General features: G+C 45.9%; 1 protein-coding gene across 1 annotated transcript in view; it reads left to right on the top strand.

Moving 5' to 3' along the window:
• LOC119440754 (uncharacterized) overlaps positions 1-8799 on the top strand; it is a 33678-nt gene extending 24879 nt beyond the window's left edge. The window contains exons 12-14 of the mRNA XM_049662433.1: positions 3315-3406; positions 6727-6894; positions 8081-8799. The gene's annotated coding sequence lies outside the window, so the exon portion shown is untranslated. The remainder of the gene's footprint in view (positions 1-3314; positions 3407-6726; positions 6895-8080) is intronic.
• The last annotated feature ends 536 nt before the right edge of the window (positions 8800-9335 follow it).

Genomic DNA, 9335 nt, shown 5'->3' on the forward strand with positions numbered 1-9335 from the left:
CGCTGTTTCACAGATGGTTTCACTGTCTGGTTGCTTTCAGGATTTGGAGCAGCACTTTTGTAGCCTTCTACAGCTGTGATATGCAAGAACTTGGTTCCAAGATCTTGTTCAGCAAGAAAAGTTATTTATCTAGCCAGTTTACAGTGATGCAGAAGGCAAGTCCTTCATTTTGAAGAATAGACAGTAGCATAGAAGGTATTCCACAGTTTCTTCGCAACAACAGGCATTGCAATTGGCACTATCAGCCATACTTATCAAGAATGAGTATGCATTGGTGAAAGCAATGCCCAAGCACAAGTGACATCACTTTACAGAAGCTTATGGTAGACAAACTCTCTCAGTAAGCACTAATAAGTGGCACAACTTACGTAATGGTTGATGGTTGCCTGACATTAGCCACACATTTCATTCAAACACTCTTTCTGAAAGTGTGGCTCTCATGAATTAAACATACCATAAAAACACGCGTATAATACGGACCCGCATATAATACGATGTATTATTTGGGGATAGCAATAACGAAAAAAAAGTTTTCACCCGCATGTAATGTGAGCGAGAAAAACCCACAGAAAGCATTTATAATCTAATCTCGTTAATTCGAACACGCTTAATTTGAACTGACGCTGTGGTCCCGTCAAAGTTATGTGTATTGCTATGGGCGAAAACGCCCAGTCATTTGAACGCGAAAGCATTTGCAACGGTTAATTCAAATATACGGCGCGCTGACAATGCCCTCAGCAGCGCTCCAAATCACGCGGCGGCGCCTCCGACCGGCATTGCTCCGACACCGCCATAGAGCAAAAGCTTAGGATAGACCCCTCAACGCCACATAGAAAAAAAGAAAGCGAAAAAAAAAAAACGCGCAGCAGCAATTTCATTCTCAAATAGCAAGGTCGCCGTTTCACCGTCGCGCCGAAACACGCTTGTACGAGCCGACGTCTCGGCCAACTTCCCGACAACGGCAGAAAACGAAACTTCAGGGAAAGGACTAAGTTGACACCGCGCCAACGGGAGCGGCGGCGGGCGCACGCGGAGCCAGTCGAAGGTGGGGGGAGCTATGAGGGAGTTGAGAGGGATGGCGAGGGAAGCCACTTCCACCGAAGCGACGGCGTGGTGTTCTGTGACGGCGTTGCCAAGGCCAAATGCGCTTATCTGCCGCCGTTGCAACTTTGCAACTGGGATCGTGGGATGTCATCCGAGCCGTGAACGCTGCCCTCGGTGACGCCGAAGTGCCGCCCTGTGGCGCAATTTCCGATGGCCTCGGCAGCTAAAATAACTTTCCTTTTAAAGGCAGCTGGGTACTACTTTCGCGGTCCCGACATCGTGTGAGATAAACTAGCGAACGTGCCGATTCTTAGCGTGGTCAAAATGGCGCCCGTTGAAAGCAGCAGCAGCCTACCGATGCCACCGCAAGATGACGCATACTCCGCTACGAGTTTTTATGATGATATTAGGGAGCAAAAACGAACCCGAAACTGCAAATTTTACGCTGAAAACTTTGGTATCCGCATATAATACGAGGCAGAAATTTCACATGGTAAAATTTTAAAAAACCTCGTATTATACGCGGGTTTTTACGGTACATTGCACTTAAAGGGGCCCGGAACCACTTTTTATCGAAGTTTAGAAATGCATTTGCAGTTAAAATAGACTGTTTCAGAAATACTTTGCCGCAGAACATACTTCAATGCGTTCCTCAGAAGCGTAGTTATTAGCAATCAAAGGTCACGTATGATCCCCTTCGCGGTGCTCCCGCTTCTTCAATGCCTTGTTCTGCGAAGGCGACGGTGGAGCACGGCGTGCCCACAATGCTCCGCCTACTGAACGTCACTGTGACATGCAGTTCAAATTTGACTTTGGATGTTCACGTAGACTCCACTATTTCCGATTTTGGTGCTTACGACGTGCCAAATGTGCTTGTCCTCACTGAGTCGCAATGCGCTAAGCGAGTGGACTCATCGCACCACCCCATGGCGGCAGTGGTATCTACACCAGCCACATAGCAGACGGGAGCTACATGCAACTGCAGTGCTTATGCGTAGCATTTGCTTTGTGCACAAGAGGGCTTGATTGCACACTTACACTCATATGCTCCTGTTTGGCCGTGCGGACATGGTGCGGACTGGCTTTTTCCTGCACCAGCTTGACCGATGGATAGTAGCCACATCCAACTTGCGCATTTTGAAGCGCTATCAATAGCTCCATACAAAGCGAAGTCTGCCGATGCGTCTAGCCAGAAGCAGCCAGGTTTCTAAACGTTGAGATCCTCAACTTACAAATGCCTCAAGCACAAAAATAGTAGTGCGAGAATTGAGCAGTGCACAGAATGCAAGCCAGAGAAAGTGCGCGACGCCCTATTGCGCGAAAACTTGACATGTGCAGTGGCAAACGGAAGAAGCAGTGCGGAGAAGCAAATGCTGACAGTCAATTTTTCGATCACATTTGTTTTCCATTTCTAAGGGGCATGTATGTGCGATCTGACTTGGACTTGCACAATTTCAGTTCACACACTTGAAGAAGTGAGAACCCAACATAAGCGGAGAAACCACAGTGCTCATTAGTTGCCTGCATGGAGCTTTATTAACAGCTTCAACAAACAGCACTAGTACCAGAGCTTCGATTTTTCACATGCGACACATTTTCTTGCTGATGCAATGAACCTGGAGCATTATTGCAATGCAAGGTTACTTTAGAGGCTGTATGCGAAAATTAGGGAGCAAATAAGTGATTTTTCAGGTACATAGCTCACATTCAAAGTGTATGTTGTTGCCAAAAGAAGCATGACATAGGTTTCGTTTTCAAAGCAGTAGGCCTCTTGCGAATGCTGTCCAGACGGATATCCAAAGTTGCAAAAACCCATTTGCATAGCTTCGTTGATTCGTGGCAGCACGGTGAAGTTCTCAGTTCATAATCGCCAGACGATTATTGGATTTTAGAGTCCTGGATAGGGCCGCACACCAATAATCACCAAGCCTCACGACACACAACCACCTTGCAACTATGCCGTGACAACGTCAGGCGTGGCCAGTGTTGCCAGATAACTATGCATTTTAATACGCCCTCTAATGCAAGGCAGTTCCCATAGATATGTATTTCTTCCATCTGGACTTCCACCAAGATTAACTATTCAGTTAAGCCAAGTATTTCAATGTACTGTCAAAATGATTATTACCATGGTGGCATAGGCTATTGTCCAGATGTTTCTTTGGGCAATTTCCTGAAATATCAACATTGTCTCTTGGGTGAATGTTACTGATGCATTTTTTGTTTACTTTCATGGCTCTATCATTGGGGTGATCTGTGGATGTTTCAAGGAGTTGCACCTGACGACGACAGCCCGCTGACACAGCAGAACAGGGCAAAGCTTAACAACCTTCAAGATATGATCGTTCGAGCCATGAATGAGGTAAGCGATTTATTACAACCTATTTAAATTCATTCCAAATTCACGTTTACTTAGTTCATAGATCTTAAAGAACTCCTATGTATTACAGGGTGTCTTTCATTTAGCTGCACCAAATTTTTTATTTAGAACAATATAAATCATGATGATAATATGTTTACTCTGTGCCGTGCCAGAAGGGACGGTGCCATTGTGAATAAATGTGGGTTTGCAAGGTCGATGTCAGGGGTGCTCTTTTTACACGTAAGTTTCGCTTTCAACAAGCCATCTGAGTGAAATACTTGTTTGTGTAGCTGTAACAAAAGTTTGTTTTATGCAAATTTCATCACTAAGTTTGATAATGTCATGGACGGACCCCAAACTGCTCAACTGTATCAGTTGCCTAAGGTCATTCACTTAAAAGTTAAATAGCATAACTTTGTTAATTACTCACAACAGCACAAATTGCTTTTTATCTAAAGGTTGCCAGTCTGGACACCCTACCGTAATTGTAAGATAATGTCACAATTTTATATATCTCTGAACCGTAAAAATTTGGTGCAGTTAAAAAGAAACATCTAATATATATTTAAGGTCTTATGCATGAGAGCGCAATTACCTGTTATGAGTGTTCATTGGCTAACTCGCCGGTTACACAAACCTTTCTCACTTGGCTTTTCTAAATACCCTATCTATGTATATATATATATATATCTGTATGAACTCAGAGCAATCCTTCGTAATAAAAATCTCAATTGTAATGACCAGGTTTCAATTATACTATTTGGAAGGGAATTTATTAACCTTAGACGGCAGGCGGAAGGACTGCACGACAAGCACAGCAAAGACAGTCTCGGGCGGCGTCAGCAGCTCGCGATCTGCGCTCGCACCTCTAGCCAAGAGAGTGTCCCACTGCCACGTGCGTTGCTTCATCCCCACTACGTAGTACAGATTCGAGACCCTACCTATTGAAATTATGGCCTGAAATAATAACATTTTGAAATTGTTTACTGATACAGTGGGCAATAAATTTTTTAAATTATTGCACTCGGAACATAAAAAAAAAGAAAGTAAAAGACTTTCTTTTTCAAGTTTCAAAAGCGATCAAGCAGGTTATGGTCATTTAATGCATGAACATACTTTTCAAACCTTGCAGAAAGGAACAGAGGAGTGGGTATAAAATAAAATGCAGGAAAACACTATCTTGTCCACGTGGTTTCCAAAGCCTCAATGGTTGCACTCACTCACCTGATAAGATTTTGGTTCAAAGGCCCCGCTAGAATGAGAGTTCTAATGTCAGCAGCGCTGCCGCTTTCCTGTATGGACCGAATTAACATGTGCATGCCATCATCTGTTTCCCAGCATGCACTGTTCTTGTCGTCTGCTAACGGCTGCTGGTGCTGGTGTATGGGGCTCCTGCTTTGCCCAGGGGGCGCTGCGAAAATGGTGCTAAAGAGCGCCCTCTGTCCTGAACTGGGTATTACCAAGCTCGGTCGTCTGCTTCGGAAAGCACGTTTACAATATGGACCCGCCAATTTCGGTTGTGTTGTACCATGGCCTGCAGTGAATATTGGGCACCGAAAATTTTTTTTAGCGGTGGCACGCTGCGTAAAGGCAAGAAATTATGCAACGCCGAATACGTGTACGTCGTTCAAGAAATAAGCGGCGAAGTTTTAGCGCGGTGTCAATCGCAATTGAAGTGAGTCGCGTACGAAGTTGAACTTCGAGTAAGGTTTGCACTAGATTCAGGCGCACAAACGCGAGGAAATGCTTGCTATAAATGAATTCACAGCAGCGATAAGCAGACATCATGTGTACGGAACTATTCGAGCACACGGCAGGTACGCGCCGCGATGGCAGCGCTCTTTCAGCTTGCTGCGATGTACGAACTGCTCGAGCGCACCATCGTACGCGCCGTGACGGCAGTGCTCCTTCAGCGTGCCACGAAACGGTGGGCCTCCTGCAATCTTTGTTGACTGCATGCCGCTAAACAAGTAGTCATGCCTGCGCTGTAGTAGCGCCCATCTCTCCCTTCAGCAACTAATAAATAACTGATGCAATGCATATGAGCTCGCAGTAACGTACTACGTGTGAATCACGCTGCAGCGTGAGCTCGTGCGCTGTTCACTTGATGTAGCTTTGACAGCGCTCGAACATCAATGTGCTGTAATCAATACTGCTTTGCTGGCGCTGCCTCAACATGCTGGCTTGAGGTCAAGGATGAGCACATTTAACTCTCAAACCTGTGCTGTTCTTAGTGGGGTAATGAAGCTATCCAGCGCGCCCAACGCTCCGCTTCGTGAGGCCGTGAAAGAAAACGGTAGAATATGATGTCGGGATTCAGGGTTTCTTGCTCGTGGCAGCTCAAGACGCCGCAGTAACGACGGTGACGCTTTTTTGAGGCTAAGCTAGGTCTCTTCGGATCAGCATCGCCGATTCCTTCTGCTTCCAGCATTACGCCCCTCGGCACACGGAGAGTCTGTTTTCGTTAAACTAGGCTGCGGCCAGCTCGCAGCGTGGTCGGCGTGGTCTCTGAGAAGTGACGAGCCTTTTCGCACTCGCAACAGGGTCGAAAAAAGTGCGAATCAACGTAAAACTTGGTGAGATTTAATAAATAATTGTAATTAATTATCTAACTCGAGAAGTACTGTCCTAATTATCAAAGTGTCAATGAGAAAGTTGTAGAGCAACATGAAAAACTCCCGATACAGCTTTCTGTTGCTCAATACGTGCTACATAAATGTGTTTTTCTGAGTGTGAAAGAAGCCCGCGAATACAGGTAGAATTGCCGGACGACTGGCCGCTCGAGGCACTTAACGTGTATTCACGGGCTTCTTTCACGCTCGGAAAAACACTTTTATGTAGCACGTATTGAGCAACGGAAAGCTGCATCGGGAGTTTTTCATGTTGCTCTATAACTTTCTCATTGACACTTTGATAATTAGGAGAGTACTTCTCGAGTTAGATAATTAATTACAATTAATTAATTAAATCTCAGTAACGAAAAAAATACTGGCAGCTACTCCACTGTACTGGAAACAATATGCACTAGGTTTGCTTCGCGTAACGCCGTTACGCCGATAGCTGGGACACCCTGTATATACTTGTTTATGTACATCTTCATCCCTTTAGGTAAAAGCTCCCGAGGTAAACCTTCCTCTTTGAGCACAGTGTTGTGTTGAGATCGTACAACTAACATTTATTATGACTATGTGCCTTAAAAATATTCACCAGCTTCAAATTTTTATTTTGCTATTAGTACATTAATTTGTGACGAAGTTCTTGTCTCACTGTGTCCCAAGGTCCTGCTTTCTTTTTTCTATTTCACCTAATTCATTTTGCAGAACAAAGTACTGCCCTCAAAAGAGTGGAAGCAAGCCACAACAGCTAACAGCACAGATTTAATGCAAGATGACAGCAATGTGGATGGCATTTTAAGCACATTGGAGGCAGTCCACCTAGGTACTTGGGATCGAACTGCAAGACGCTACCTGGAACATTGGACAGAAACAGTTGAGTGCTTCTCTTCTCTGCCATGGAACAGAGTAGTTCCGTAGTAGTACTAGTAGTAATACTACTAATACAGTACAAGTATAGTACAGTATAGACCACTTATAACGTAACCGCTTGTAGTGCAGGACCGGATATAGTACGGTCTTTTTAGACTTCCGTTAATTTTCCCATAGCACTCTTATCTATACGCGTATCATTTACAGTCCAGTTGCGGGAGACGAAATACCGGTTACAGTGCGGCTGCCTGGAAGTTCGGCAGTCATCCGATACGGCGAGCGCTCCCCGCAAGCTGCAGATATACTCCGACGTAGCGCGCACGCGCACGTGTCATGCTCCGCGACGTCACGGTGGCAAACAACCGACGTCTGTACTCCAACGCCACGATGCAACCAGCGTGTCTGGCACCGTCGGGTGCATTCCAACGTTGCTCACGCGTCAATTGCTCCGTTCCTATTTTTATCCCACCGCACCGAGCTGCACCGGTCACTTATCCCAACATTCCTCGCGCAGAGCGAGCACAATGACGCAATGGCGAAAGTGCGTCTGCCGCCACGGCTCTCTGCCCATTAACAAGCACGGTGTCACGCACGCACAAGCAAATGTGATCACCTTTCACTCGATGGCCGCGGAAACTCGCTGTGAAAACGCTTTGGTGAGGAAGCTCGGCAGCGAGCGAATTGACCTTCATTCTGCTTCTCGCATCAACATGAACTGGGCCGTGATAACACAGCGCACGGCAGACTGTGCCCCGTCGCAGATGGCTTTCAAGATACGGCGGCCCCGGCGGCGCTTCCCCCCTCCTCCCTGAGGCTTTGCGAGCGACGGAAGGCAGCGCGCTTCCTTCCCGCGGTCCTCCCTTGCGTGCTCGAGATTTAGCCGTGATCCCTTGCACGCTTTCACTCGCACATACAGCATACGGCGTGCGGCGACAGTGATGGTAGAAATGCGCCTGGAGTGTCCACATAATTGCTATCGCAGTAGAATCGTTTTGGTTGTATGGCGGTACCGCTTATAGTGCGGATATTCGCGGTTATAAGCAGTCTACACTTAGTAGTGTAACAGAGTAGCCGTATTAATTGAGTTTGTTGTTATGGGCTCTATTCTTCTGTGTTCCTCTTTGCTACTAATTAAGTCTTGTGGTCACCGGACAGTCGGTAACGATCGTCTCTATTTTGCTCTTTCCAGACTGGATGTCCAGCAAGCACTGGAGAAGCAAATGAAGAGGAATACACCTCCATTATGGACATCTCACAGGACTGGACAAAAGAACAGCAGCAGCAAGAGCTTCCGTCAGAGACCTGGCAGAGCATACCTCTTAGCGAGGACCAAGTTCTGACCCCGACATCCAGGGCTGTGAATTTTCTAACAGATCTGCCATCACAGAACTCTGAACCTGAATATTATGACCCAAGCCAACCTCTCTTTGATGAAAATGACTTGGCGGGCTTGACGCAGGTGTCTGTAACAGAGGAACCAGATAGGTCCAGGCAGTGGAGGTTGCCATTAAAGAAAAAGAAAATCAGCATAGATGGATTTTAAGGAAGCTCAAAGCTGGGTATTCACCTCTTCCATCAGCAGGCCTTGGAAGACTCCAAAGGAGTGAAGATGAGGCTAGGAGCAAGGCTAGTGCAATTTCATTCCTGCTCTGTTGCATCTCTTGAGATAGTTTAGTCTTGATATATATTAACAGTTGCCACTAAATTAAACAACTTATCCATGTCATAGCGATGAACAGGGCTTAATGCTGGTTGCAGCAATTGGTGCTTGACACATTGCCTGGCCTTGTTTACCCCTTGCACAAATTTTGCAGGAAGCTTGCCAATGCCTTATGCCGCATTGTTTGTTCTTCATTCTTTGCACATCATCATCATCATTCACTGTCAATAAACATTGTCATACCTAGAGCTAGCTACTGTTCCCTGGTGTTTATCCAGTGTTTCCATGCCTTTGGTACCATAGGCGCGAACTACGGGGGGGCTCCGGGGCTCGAGCCCCCTCCAGAATTTTCCGGGGGGGCTCTGCGATGCCGAAGCCCCCCCCCCCCCCAGTACCAGCGGACTCTGGTAACAGTACCAGAGTCCTGTTACCCAAACCGTTTAAGGTTTCTTTTGAGTTGCCTCTACATTTTCCCTTACAATGTTATTGTGGCTAAAAGCTCACTGCATTATTGTTGACGCGGACGTGCACGGCTTTTATTCATAATTTCGCTTAATTTCTGAAAACCCTGGCAATAGGAAAACAAGTGCATTAGAAGCTCCAACGGCGGCTCCCTCATCCGTATTTTTTAACTCCAACATGTTATTTAAATTTCCAGTGTGAACACCATTCACAGACACATTATATTTCAATGTGTACACAGGACAAAGTTTATTATATTTTTAAAGAGAAAGAATTAGCCAACCAATAATTATTTCTAATGATATGGATAGTCTATGTCCAG

The sequence above is a fragment of the Dermacentor silvarum genome, chromosome 2, assembly GCF_013339745.2.
Source record: "Dermacentor silvarum isolate Dsil-2018 chromosome 2, BIME_Dsil_1.4, whole genome shotgun sequence".
Classification (NCBI taxonomy): Eukaryota; Metazoa; Arthropoda; class Arachnida; order Ixodida; family Ixodidae; genus Dermacentor; species Dermacentor silvarum.